At 43.0% G+C, this 14,421-nt stretch overlaps 1 protein-coding gene across 3 annotated transcripts in view; it reads left to right on the forward strand.

Moving 5' to 3' along the window:
* The window catches only part of CPNE8 (copine 8), a 587,797-nt gene that overhangs the window by 475,190 nt on the left and 98,186 nt on the right, over window positions 1-14,421 (forward strand). The window lies entirely within an intron of this gene.

The following is a 14,421-nucleotide window of genomic DNA, read 5'->3' on the forward strand; positions in this document are numbered from 1 at the left end:
AGGCGCATAACTTTGAGAGTTGGGCACCTACATCTGGCCAATGGAAAATTTCCTGCTCTAACCACCTAAATTTACGATCCTAATTTCACGTGATAACTAAGTTTAGATGTTTCAAAAGTAGATGGGAGATAGGGCAGGGGGAGAATGTTAAGCACTTAACGTTGATTTTCACCTCAAGGCACTTAACTTGGGTGGCCAGATCTAAGCAGTGCCAGAACAATCCTAAATCTGGCCATCCTCTTCTCTCTCATAGTGAAATAATTAGCCAGGAAAAGCTGCCAGCACCTCTAGCATCCTGCTCATTTATCCCATGTGAAAATAAGTTATGCCAGAGGAAACCACCAACACCTCCAGCATCCACCCGTTTCTAACTCTATGAAACTAAGCTATACCAGAGGAAGCCTCCAACATCCCCCCAGTCTCCTGTGTGAAAGTTGTGCCAAGGTAAGCCAGCAGCCCTCTAGCATTCTTCCCTTTCTAATCCCATGAAATTTTTCATTAAAAATCAATCAGGGTCTTATCTAAATCATACTATTGTACCAGCCCTTATTGAAAGTTTAATCATCCCCTTGTAGGACACTAGCTGATTAATTAGTAAATTCATCTGTAAATTTAAAGTACTCTCATTCCAACGACCTTAGTATCCTAAACTTAACTAGGAATAAAACTAAGATGAAGGCAGCAGTCCAGCAGCAAGAGGGGGGCTTTCCAGTCTTTTGCATTGAGTGTCACATGTATGATTTTTTACCCACCGGTGAGAGATTGCATGTATGCACTCAGTGCAAAGAGCTCCTGGCTCTCAGGGAATGAATCCGATCTCTGGAGGCTAGAGTAGCAGACTTGGAGGAGCTGAGGGAGACAGAGAGGTACATTGATGAGACCTTCAGGGACATGGTAGCCAAGTCCCAAAAACAGTCTGGCAGACCCAGTGCTGCCTTGGATCAGAAAGGTCTCCCAGTAGGAGAACATCACCCTGGTGTAGCAGGAAGAGATCCTGTAGCAAGGACCTGCTCTCCAGGTGATGTATTGTCCTCTCGCACTGAGGACAAGCCTCCCAGGGTTGCTGCCCAGGAAGGAAGCGTTAGGCCGGCCATCATAGTTGGTGATTCGATTATTAGAAATGTAGATAGGGTGGCTGGTGGACGTGAGGACTGCCTGGTAACTTGCCTGCCTGGTGCGAAGATGGCAGACCTCACACGTAACCTAGATAGGATTATAGACAGTGCTGGGGAGGAGCCGGTTGTCATGGTACATGTGGGCACCAACGACATAGGAAAATGTTGGAGAGAGGTTCTGGAAGCCAAATTTAGGATTTTAGATAGGAAGCTGAAATCCAGAACCTCCAGAGTGGCATTCTCCAAAATGCTTCCTGTTCCACATGCAGGGCCCCAGAGGCAGGCAGAGCTCCAGAGTTTCAATGCGTGGATGAGACGATGGTACAGGGAAGAGTGATTCAGCTTTATAAGGAATTGGGGAAACTTTTGGGGAAAGGGGAGACTTTTCCGAAAGGATGGGCTCCACCTTAACCAGAGTGGAACCAAGCTGCTGGCACTAACTTTAAAAAGGAGATAGAGCAGATTTTAAACTACAACAAGGGGGAAAGCCGACAGTCACTCAACAGTTCATGGTTCGGAGAAATGTATCCTTGAAGGATACTAATGAAACAGGAACGTTAGGGCATCCCAACAGAGAGGTTCCATTAAAAGCAAACATAGTCCATATGCCTATATGTAAAAAATCACCGAAGCTAATGATTTCTGAATTATCTCAAACAACTGAAAAGCAGGTTGTTAATACAAACAAAAAACACACTTTGAAATGTCTGTATGCCAATGCCAGAAGTCTAAGAAGTAAGATGGGAGAGTTAGAGTGTATAGCAGCAAATGATGAGATTGACATAATTGGCATCACAGAAACTTGGTGGAAGGAGGATAACCAATGGGACAGTGCTATATCAGGGTACAAATTATATCTCAATGATAGGGAGGATCAACTTGGTGGGGGTGTGGCACTTTATGTCCAGGAGGGTATAGAGTCCCACAGGATAAAGATCATACAAGAGACTAAATGCTCAGTAGAATCTATATGGGTAAAAATCTCACGTGTGTTGGGTAAGAATATAGTGATAGGAGTATATTACTGTCCACCTGGACAAAATGGTCAACATATGATGAAATGCTAAGAGAAATCAGGGAAGCAAACCAATTTGGCAGTGCAATAATAATGGGCGATTTCAATTACCCCAATATTGACTGGGTAAATGTAACATCACGACGTGCTAGAGACATAAAGTTCCTGGATATAATAAATGACTGCTTCATGGAGCAATTGGTTCAGGAACCAACAAGAGAGGGAGCTATTTTAGAATGAATTCTTAGTGGAATGCAGGATTTGGTGAGAGAGGTAACGGTGGTGGGGCCACTTGGCAACAGTGATCATAACATGATCAAATTTAAACTAATAACTGGAAGGGGGACAATAAGTAAATCTGCAGCTCTAACACTAAACTTTCAAAAGGGGAAACTTTGATAAAATGAGGAAAATAAAAAAAAACTGAAAGTTGCAGCTGCAGAGGTTAAAAGTGTTCAACAGGCTTGGATATTGTTTAAAAATACAATCCTAGAGGCACAGTTCATATGTATTCCACACATAAAGAAAGGTGGAAAGAAGGCAAAAGGATTACCGTCATGGTTAAAAGGTGAGGTGAAAGAGGCTATTTTAGCCAAAAAAAATCCTTCAAAAACTGGAAGAAGGATCCATCTGAAGAAAGTAGGATAAAACATAAGCATTGTCAAGTTAAGTGTAAAACATTGATAAGACAGGCGAAGAGAGAATTTGAAATGAAGTTGGCCATAGAGGCAAAAACTCATAACAAAAACTTTTTTAAATATATCCGAAGCAAGAAACCTGTGAAGGAATTGGTTGGACCATTAGATGACCGAGGGGTTAAAGGGGCTCTTAGGGAAGATAAGGCCATTGCAGAAAGACTAAATGAATTCTTTGCTTCCGTGTTTACTAATGAGGATGTTGGGGAGATACCAGTTCCGGAGATGGTTTTCAGGGGTGATGAGTCAGACGAACTGAACGAAATCACTGTGAACCTGGAAGATGTAGTAGGCCAGATTGACAAACTAAAGAGTAACAAATCACCAGGACCGGATGGTATGCATCCTAGGGTACTGAAGTAACTCAAAAATGAAATTTCTGATCTATTAGTTACAATTTGTAACCTTTCATTAAAATCATCCATTGTACCTGAAGACTGGAGGGTGACCAATGTAACCCCAAAATTTAAAAAAGGCTCCAGGGGCGATCCGGGTAACTATAGACCATTGAGCCTGACTTCAGTGCCAGGAAAAATAGTGGAAACTATTCTCAAGATCAAAATCGTAGAGCATATAGTAAGACATGGTTTAATGGAACTCAGTCAACATGGATTTATCCAAGGGAAGTCTTGCCTAACAAATCTGCTTCATTTTTTTGAAGGGGTTAATAAACATGTGGATAAAGGTGAACCGGTAGATGTAGTGTATTTGGATTTTCAGAAGGCATTTGACAAAGTCCCTCATGAGAGGCTTATACGAAAACTAAAAAGTCATGGGATAGGAGGCAATGTCCTTTCATGGATTACAAACTGGTTAAAAGACAGGAAACAGAGAGTAGGATTAAATGGTCAATTTTCTCAGTGGAAAAGGGTAAACAGTGGAGTGCCTCAGGGATCTGTACTTGGACCAGTGCTTTTCAATATATATATAAATGATCTGGAAAGGAATACAACGAGTGAGGTTATTAAATTTGCGGATGATACAAAATTATTCAGAGTAGTTAAATCACAAGCGGACTGTGATACATTACAGGAGGACCTTGCGCGACTGAAAGATTGGGCATCCAAATGGCAGATGAAATTTAATGTGGACAAGTGCAAGGTGTTGCATATAGGGGAAAAATAACACTTGCTGTAGTTACACGGTTAGGTTCCATATTAGGAGCTACCACCCAGGAAAAAGATCTAGACATCATAGTGGTTAATACTTTAAAATCGTCGGCTCAGTGTGCTGCAGCAGTCAAAAAAGCAAACAGAATGTTAGGAATTATTAGGAAGGAATGGTTAATAAAAAGGAAAATGTAATAATGCCTCTATATCGCTCCATGGTGAGACCACACCTTGAATACTGTGTACAATTCTGGTCGCCGCATCTCAAAAAAGATATAGTTGCAATGGAGAAGGTACAGAGAAGGGCAACCAAAATGATAAAGGGGTTGGAACAGCTCCCCTATGAGGAAAGGCTGAAGAGGTTAGGGCTGTTCAGCTTGGAGAAGAGACGGCTGAGGGGGGATATGATAGAGGTGTTTAAAATCATGAGAGGTCTTGAACGAGTAGATGTGACTCGGGTTATTTACACTTTCAAATAATAGAAGGGGCTAGGGGACATTCCATGAAGTTAGCAAGTAGCACATTTAAGACTAATCGGAGAAAATTCTTTTTTACTCAACACACAATAAAGCTCTGGAATATGTTGCCAGAGGATGTGGTTAGTGCAGTTAGTGTAGCTGGGTTGAAAAAAGGTTTGGATAAGTTCTTGGAGGAGAAGTCCATTAACGGCTATTAATCAAGTTTACTTAGGGAATAGCCACTGCTAGTAATTGCATCAGTAGCATGGGATCTTCTTAGTGTTTGGGTAATTGCCAGGTTCTTGTGGCCTGGTTTGGCCTCTGTTGGAAACAGGATGCTGGGCTTGATGTACCCTTGGTCTGAACCATTATGGCAATTTCTTATGTTCTTATGTTCTTAACTTCTCCGAGGACAAGCAGGATGGTAGTCCTTACACATGGGTGACATAATTTAGTGGAACCCAACATGGAAAACTTGCACCAAAGTTTCTAGAATTTTGACTGAGCCTCTCTGAGCATGCCCAAGCATGCATTATACTACACGTCCACAGGTATCCCTTCAGTCTTACTTTTCTACAGATTCCAGGGGTTCACAGTTTGTGAATATGTCACATTTTTTTTTGTCTCTTGTTCAGAAGTTTCACCAATGGGATTCACACCTCATTGACATGGGATCCCTCGGTTCCCCTTTGTATTGTCCCAAGCAGGTTTTTTGGTGGTTTCACTAAGTTTTCTTTTGCATTCAAACACCAGGGTTAGTGGTGCATTTGGTGCCTGCTGGCCATTGACAGCTACCACCATAGATTTTCATCTTGTGTCCCTTTTATTTCTAAACGCCATTTCCATGGGATTCCAGTGGTGCCTTCAATGTGCAAGGATCATGTCTATCATAGATCCCCAAGATAGATATGTCCTCTACTTGAGGAAATCGCATGATGTCCGGGATTGCCGCAGTTGCACCCAGATGAACCCTAAAGAACTCTGGGCCTTTCTAGAGAAGATGAAACAACTCTTCAGGCACCAGAAGACCAATCCATCAGCATCGACATCAAGGGACCTCAGAGCCGCTCTGATGCCCATCGAGCCATCAACATTGCCAGGGCCATTGGCTTTGTTGGCATTGATGGCCATCAGGGACTCTGGAAGCGAGCCATCACCTATTTCCTCCAGGTCGAAAATGAGAATGGGCTCCTTTTCTTCAGCCTCAGCTTCAGGGAAAGACTGTGCCGAGCATCGAGGAAAGCTGAAGAAACATTGGCATCTGTTCCTGTTGATGCATAATGCCGGGCACATGGATGCTCCAGCTTTTGCTGAGAAACCCCAAAGTGACCCTGTGATGAAAAAAGCTAATTCTCCATGGTTCTCAGGGGTTCACCACAAGATGTCAGGCACCAGTTCCAAAGAGGATCTGTGAGGAATATAAAACAGAAAAGCCAAAGTCCTCAAGATTATTTATTGAAAAGCTAATATTCCAGTGAGTGCCCGACTCAAAGTCTGAGTTTCGCCCGATCACGGGCTGCTTCAGAGGCTAAAATAAAACATTGCATAGTTTAATCAAAATACATAAACAACACACAGAGAAAGTTCTTTTTATAAATTAAAAAGGAAAGAGGTCAACATACAAAAGACTAAACAGTGTAAGGATAGAAAGCCATATAAATAAAAAGACCATGGCACTTATTACCTGTTCATGACAGATTTAATCAATTGACAGGAAACAATATGATTAGCTCATTCCTATCAGGAGAAAAAATGTATTCAAAAAAGGTTTACTTAAGAATAAAATATACAGTAATACAGAGAAATGTATTACTGTATATTTTATTGTTAAGTAAAACTTTTTTTTTAATACATGTTTTCAAGATGATTTCCCTGGGCATCTTGATCCCTTTTTTGCAAAAAGGGGACTGGCTATTCTGTCTCAATCTAAAACATGGAGTTCCATCCACTCATTCACATCTCATTACTGTTTGGACTAGGATGGCCGATGTGACAGCAGGCTTGTCCAGTCTGTCCTTCAGAATATGTTTGAGGTGTAGAACCCAACTCTGTTCCCACTAGGACCTGTTTATTTTTTTTGTTCAGATGGGCCCCTTCTTAGGATATATATATATATATATATATATATATATATATATATATATATATATATATATATACATACACACACAAAAAAGGCCTATTGCCAACAAAAATATAATTCTTGGTGCCCTTTGGCACCAGTTATTGTTCCCCCTTTTATGTTGCGGGACCACCTGTAACATGTGTGAGGACTGCCATCCTGTTTGTCCTTGGAGAAAGCAAAGTTGCTTACCTGTAACAGGTGCTCTTAAAGGACAACACGAGACCCGCCTGTTTCCGAAGGAGTTGGGTTTCCACTTCATAGTGTTTTCTTATAATTCCTTGTAATAAGACTGAAGGGACCCGCATGTGAGCATGTTGTATAATGCATGCTCAGTCATGCTCAAAGAGGCTCAGTCAAAGTTCTAGAAATGTTGACATACCGGTAAGTTTTACGTACCGGGCTTCATCAGATGATGTCACGCATATGTGAGAACTGACATCCTGCTGTCTTCAGAGAACACCTGTTACAGTTAAGCAGCTCTATTTTATGCTGGCTGAAGCTACCAGCACATCCGGCATCCCTCCTTTCTTGCCCCATGCAATTAAGTTATGCCTGGGAAGCTGCCAACCCCTTTAGCATCCCCCCTTCACTCCTGTGTGAAAATAAGTTATCCAGTAACAAAGTCAGGCAAATCAAATGCACTTAACTAAAGTAATCTTGCTTATAGAATTTGATATACAGTATTCCTTTCTTGTAGTATGCAGCACTGTGCACTACTAACTCAACAGTACTTAATATAAGAATTGTGGAATGGGACCATCCTAACATCTGTGCAAGGCTGCCAAAAAATTGTATGTGCCTTTAATGCTACGAGTCATACATAATCATGTCACCTTTGTCCACAATGAATTTTCATGTTAGGAATAGTATATTAAATGTTGCTTTTTTTAAGAAAATTTTTCATTTTGCATGTAAAAATTCAAAAGGAATTACTTCCCTTTGTGCCCAACGTGATATCACATTTTGATTACTGCATCAGGGGGGCATGTTGGTAGCTCCTTTCTAACTTGCTGCTGCATTATTTTTGTGTTTGTTAACAAAATGGAAGTAAGAAGCTGTAAGAGGCTATGTGTACAATACGCATAACATCTGTCATTTCGGTAGGAATTATAAATAACAGGCTCATTCAGTCTCATACGGCATATATGGCAGCCATTTTTTAAAAACACTGATCATCTTTCTATGCCTTTGAAGTTCCATTAAATCCAAACCGTTGCCCATGCACAAATTTACCCACGGACCCTGATTTATGTGCCTATGTTGAGGTTTCTAAAATAGCATATATTCATGTATATGCTATTTTTCAAGCATAAGTACTAATTTTTACATACACAACTTTTGAAAATTTTCTAACTTGGAAAAGAAAAAATAACTAATGAATAAGAGATAAGATAGGAGAATGGTGAGAGACAAAAGAAAAATGCAGCATACTGTAAAGATATAAAAACTTTATTTTTCTCAGCATGCGGATAGGTGGATCCAAAACCAGTGGGTTAAGCACCTCTACCAGAAGATGGAGATGGAGCAAAGCCCGCCAGTATTCTCAATCTCCAGCAGATGATGGACATACATTTCCCTACTGGGGATTGATTAAAAATTTGCAAAGGAGAAAAAAAGAAGGAGATTTATTATGCACTGCTCTCCTGTGGTGATACCTTATGGTCCCTCCCTCAATTGAGAATTCCTGAGGTGATATCTTTGGATTCCTCCCTCAGATGAGTGCCTTGGTCCGGTAGTTGTTTTTTTCAGTCGGCGTGGATATAGCTGTAAAAACAAAACTAAAACAAAAAAAAACCGCTGAAAGGCAAGCGAGTGCAGGAAGCCAAGCGCGGCAGTGAAGGTCCTTGCCCTCTCCCTTCACAGCAGGAGACCGACCTTGTACTCAGTCTGGATGGGCTGAGCTCAGGTAAAGAGTAATTTAAAAAAAAAAAAAAGGAGAAAAGGGAGTTTTTTGGGATTCCTCTCTCCTCCAGTCTCTGTGCTCAGCGCACCGATCCGACTTTCGTCCCCGCCTCTGAGGGAGCTTAGAAGATGTGAGTAGCCTGGCAGGTTGAGCAGCTCTCAGGCTTTTCTTATTTGCCACTGGGTAGGCTGTGACGGTGTTTTACACGTTTTTCCTGCGCATAAGACTGCCCTCCTCAGTTCCGTCGGTTCGTGCTTGTGCATCCAGCTGTACGACCAGTTGTGTGCCCAGTTTGTGCATCTAGTTGGGTGTCTGGTTGGATATCTAGTTGGGCGCATAGGGGCGACCACCTGGATGTTCATATGCATGCGCTTATTTATGCGCACCATCTGAGCAGCCTCGTAGGAGCTCGGTTTTTGGGCACTCAACGAGGTACAGTATTGGGCGCCTAATTTTTGGACACCTACATTTTGAGTGTGTAGTTTTTGCAGTGCATAATAAATCTGTTAAAGTGTGCTGACAGACTGATGGTTCCTATAGCAAAGAAAGCTAAGTGCCTTACCCTCTGTGCTGTTTGTCATATTCGGGCATCCCAGCCTGGGGTTCCCTCTAACTTGTGTCAGCACTATCATCTTGGAACAATCTCACCGCCACCATAGCCGATGAAGTCTGCCCTATAGTAAAAAAGAAAATTTCCCACAACAAGTCAGTAAAAAAACCTTGGTACACTACTGAATTAAAAAAGAAACTAAAAAATGAATTGAGAAATAAAGAAAGAGCCTGGCGAAAAACTCCATCCCCAGCTCATGCAGCTGCCTACAAATCTTCTCTTCACTCATACAGACAATCTACCCTAAAAGCAAAACGAGACTACCATTCCGCCAAAATACACGACTACCAATTCAACTCCAATGCTCTCTTCTCTTATGTCTCTGAACTTACCACCCCCTCCCCCCCCCCCCTCCACTGAAGAAAATGCCAGCACTAAATGCGAGGAACTTGCCATGTTTTTTAGAAACAAAATCACTAATGTCCTTCAATGTTTCCCTGGTAAGCCCTCCCCAGTCAACCCCCTCCCCAAAAACTCAAGCGCTAACCTTGAGCCCCTTGAACTCACCTCTCCTAAACAGATTGAATGAATCCTCCAAAAGGCTAAACCCGCTACACATTCATCTGATATAATCCCCACTAAGACTCTTCTTTCCATCCCCGCCACCATTTCAAAACTGCTAGCTGACATAATAAACTGCTCCCTCTCACATGGCAAAGTACCCGACCCCCTTAAACATGCAGTTGTCAAACCCCTCCTAAAAAAAACCTAACCTCGACCCCAGTATCCCAGCTAACTATCACCCTATTTCTAGCTTGCCTTTCATAGCAAAAATAATGGAGAAAATAGTCAATACCCAGCTTACCGAATTCCTTGAAGAGCACAACACCCTTCACCCGGCTCAATTTGGCTTTCGTAAAGCCCGTAACAGTGAAAGCCTCCTTCTTACCCTTTCTGACACTATACTCAAGGGATTAGACCATGGTCAATCATACATACTGGCCCTACTTGATATATCTGCTGCCTTTGACATCATCAATCATTTATTTTATTTATTTATTTATCTTTATACCGACTTTCAAATCCATTTCAAGGCAGTTTACAATAAGTTGAGTTGCAGTAGCAACCTCAAATACATCAAATTAAAACATATATTAAATCATCTTACATCATCAATAAACAATTAAACCAACCATTTTACATACATCATAATAAAACCCCCATTACTTTCCTATTATTCACCCATTCATCCTAATATTCATTCCCTTACCTCTCCCCCCCATCTATTCTACTCTAATACTCATACATTTTACCCTCCTCCACAATCAATTATCCGTCTAGATTTCCCCCTTTTAACCCTTTTCCACCCTTCTTGTATCTGCTAAATCTATATAATTAGAGCGTGGACTCAGTTAATTCACATACCATTCTCTTCACCCGCCTAGCAGAAATCTGTGTCACAGGTTCTGCGCTGCAATGGTTCTCTTCTTATCTCAACAACAGAAATTACACCGTAAAAATAGCCAATTGCGAATCATCCCACATTCCCCTCTCTCAGGGCATCCCGCAGGGCTCCTCCTCTCTTCCACGCTCTTCAATATCTATCTCCTCCCCCTCTGCTATCTCCTCTCTGATCTTGGCCTAAAGTTCTTCATGTATGCTGACGACGTTCAAATCCTCATCCTGCTTCAAGAATCCCTCCCCAAAACATTACAGTTTTGGGATTCCTGCCTTACTTCAATTAACACCCTCCTCTCAAACCTACATCTCACTTTAAATGTAACAAAAACGGATATCCTCACAATCACCAATCCCCCAGCTCGCTCGCTCCCTGCCTTAAGCAACACCAACTCTCCACCTGATACATTCACCTGCAATGTGAGAGATCTCGGCGTCTATCTTGACCAACATTTAAATTTCAAATCTCACATCCACAATACCATAAAAACAGGCTTCTTCAAATTGCACATCCTAAAGAAACTTAAACCCCTGCTATATACCCAAGACCTCCGCACAGTCCTACAGGCAACTATTTTAACTAAACTGGACTATTACAATTCTTTATTGCTTGGCTTCCCTCTCTCCACTATCAAGCCCCTCCAATTTTTACAGAATGCCATGGCCAGAATCCTAACAAACGCACGTAAATCGGATCACATTACCCCTATCCTAAAAGACCTCCACTGGTTACCCATAACCTCACGCATAAAATACAAAACACTCACCATCCTCCACAATTTATTTTACAATCAAAATCACACTTGGCTCAAGAATGCACCTCTTTTCCGATCATCTACCCGCCCCTCTAGATCCAACCTTGCTGGTACCCTATACACCCCCTCCCTAAAAGCTGCTCACCCACACCTCAACAGAGAAAGGGCTTTCTCTATTGCCGGTCCTTCCCTATGGAACACCCTGCCCACAGCCCTCCGTCTAGAACCTAACCTGTCTAAATTTAAAAAAAGGCTCAAAACCTGGCTCTTTACTTTAGCATACCCAGACGTTGACCAAACTTAGCTTGCACTCTAACCCCACAGCCCACCCTTTCCCCTCTCCTCCTCTCTGCCTCTCCTTTCTTCCCCCTTTCTTTCACTCCAAGCAAAGACTCCAAAATATAGTGTTTCTCTCCCCTAAGCAATGATGCCTAAATTCTGTTATTAGTTTCCCCTCACCCTCCTTTAAGCCTACCCTACCATTTCCCCCCCACACCTCTCCCTGGCACTGCCATCACTGGTCTGGTACCTACCAGCCCACCTGTACATAGTGTCTATTGTTAATTTTATTTTCTTCAAATGTTCCTATCAAATTTCTCTCTTTCCCTATCCTTCCTACTGCTGTCTTCTCTCCTCTTTCATTACTGCTCCCCCTTCCCTTCCCTGTTTATTGTATTTCTCTCTCTTGTTATTTTGTTACAGTGTAAACCGGCATGATGTTCCAACGAATGTCGATATATAAAAATCAACAATTAAAATAAATAAATAAAATACATAAATTGCCTTCGACTGATTTTACTAAGCCTGGTTCTTTCTAGCCTGATTCAGGAATGGGAAAAGAGTTGCCAGAGGGGGTCGCCTGATTTTGGAACTCCCCTAACTGGTTCATCAGTGGGGGAAGGTAGTTTAGTGGGCACAGGACAGATGCCACCTGGTGTGACATAGATCCCTCTGCCTTTTCTTGGGTAAAATGTTTTCAAGGACTGCAATCTTTTCATCAGGCACAGGCCTCGGCCAATCTTAACAGGTCAGGATTGCAGGCGGCGAAATCCTGCATGTCTGGTGCTGTGGATAAGTGTCAGAGTATGCTTAGAGCTGCTACAGGTTTCCCTGATAGGGACCCAGGTAGCATGGATGATGATGCAGATCTTTACTCCCTGGATAATGGGGAAATTCCTCCGGGATTGGAGCCAAATAGAACTATGTTGCAGTTCTTTCATAGAGATGAGTTACTGGCTCTGATTTCCCAGACATTGAAGATGCTGGGAGTACTGGGGGATGAATCCATGTCTGAACCAAAGAAAGATCCCATTTTGAATTTTTTGCATAAAGCTTCATGTTTCTTCCCTATTATGGAGGCCATTCAACAATTGATTTATCTTGAATGGGGCACCCCAAAAGCTAATTTTAAAGGGGGATGAGCCTTGGAAGGCCTATACCCCCTGGATCAAGCTGCGAGAGAGCAGTTGTACTTTCCGATAGTAGATGCACTTGTGTTTGCCATTACTAAGCAGAAAACTATCCCTGTAGAAGGGGGAACAGCCTTGAAGAATGCATAGGATAGGAGAATTGAGGCCATCCTTAAGCAGGCTTTTGAAACAATGGCAATGAATTTGCAGATAGCTTCTTGTTGTTCCCTGGTGGCTCACTCTTGTTTACTTCTCTCTCAGGAGGCTGATGAATTTGGTGTGAATTCCAGGGCACTGATGGAACCAGCAGCCGCCTTTTTGACAGTAGCGTGCCTGTGATTTGGTCCACAGTTTCAACCAGAGGGGTGGCTTCGATAATAGGGGCCAGGTATCAGTTAAACTGGTCAGCCTATACAACCTTGAAGTCTACCTTACGAAGTTTCCTTTTAAAAGTCTTGCTCTTGTTTGGGGCGCGAGCTAGAGAAAATGCCAATAAGTGGGTGAGTCCTCAGTTGCTAGAGATTAAGAAACAAACGCCGCGCTATTTCAGCATGAGAGGTCGTACTAGGGGATCCAAACATTTTCGATCCTACAGAAGAGCGGCCTTTTACAGGAATTGACCTTTGGGTAGGTCTCAGGCCTTTTGTCCCAGGCAGACCAGACTGGGCGCAGGCTCGGGTAGTTTAGCCCACCCGAGCCTCCCAATGAAGGTGGGCCAACCCACCCCCTAGAGCAGGAGATAGGGGGTCGCCTCTTTTTTTTTATCAGAGGTGGGTCGAAATCATGTCAGACCAGTGGAAGTGATAAGAGATAGCTATGCGCTGGAGTTTCACAGTGTTCCTCAGGACATTTTCATGGTGTCTCCCTGCTACTCTCTGTATGTTATTATTGGCTCCGAAAGAAGGAGGAGTCAGCAATCTTGTAGTGTCTCAGATATCGTCTTGCTAAGGAGTAGCAATCTGTAATGAATCTGATATAGTTGTGGGTGGATCCCTGGACCGGTGGCAGATGACCACGCCCCCGGGAGGATATCCCGAGAGGGACCACCGGCTAGGCTTGAGTATGGAGACAGACACACATTAGTTCTTTTATTAAACAGGTTTTTGAAACCACCAGAGGTGGCAGTAGTGAGCTGATATGCCCGACAGGGCTGTAGTCCCTCAGGTACTGGAACAGCGATCCAGGATGGCTGAGCTGTTGAGAAACTGTAGAAAGTGAGTAGGTAGAGTAGGCAGAGTTCATGAACAGAACTAGATGACAAAACTCACGTAAGGTCTCAAGGAAGCTCAGGAGCTGGAAAGGTTTAGGCCCTCGAGGAGCGAGTACCTGGTTCCAGGGAAAGCTCTGAGAGAGTGATGGTAACTCACAAATGTTGTAGCAGCGATAGCTTCCAGGCAGTAGAGAATCTTCAGAGTGTCCAGGAACATGGGCCCTCGAGGAGCGAGTACCGGTTCCTATCTGTAATCTGAAAGTAAAGAAAAAGAGTGAGACCCCCGAGGAGTGGGTACCTCTGGTAAGTCTGAGTAGGCAGAGTAGCTTGGGAAGCGTAGCCGTAAGCAATCCCCATGCTAACTCAGTTAGATAGCGAAATAGAGACCTTTAAATATTGGAAGCGGATGACGTCATCTCAGGGGGACGCCCCTGAGGTTCGTGCTCTTGCTGGTACTTCAATCAGAGCGCGCGCACGCACCCTAGGTCTTCAGGCATCATGGCGGATCTGCAACGTCGATCTGGTCCGGGGATGCCGGAGGGAGACAACAGCCAGCCGTCCATCAGACCTGGAGGGAGTCGCCACAGAGGTAAAGAGGGCGGAGTGAGAACGTCGAGCA

This window comes from Rhinatrema bivittatum, chromosome 9 (genome assembly GCF_901001135.1).
Source record: "Rhinatrema bivittatum chromosome 9, aRhiBiv1.1, whole genome shotgun sequence".
Classification (NCBI taxonomy): Eukaryota; Metazoa; Chordata; class Amphibia; order Gymnophiona; family Rhinatrematidae; genus Rhinatrema; species Rhinatrema bivittatum.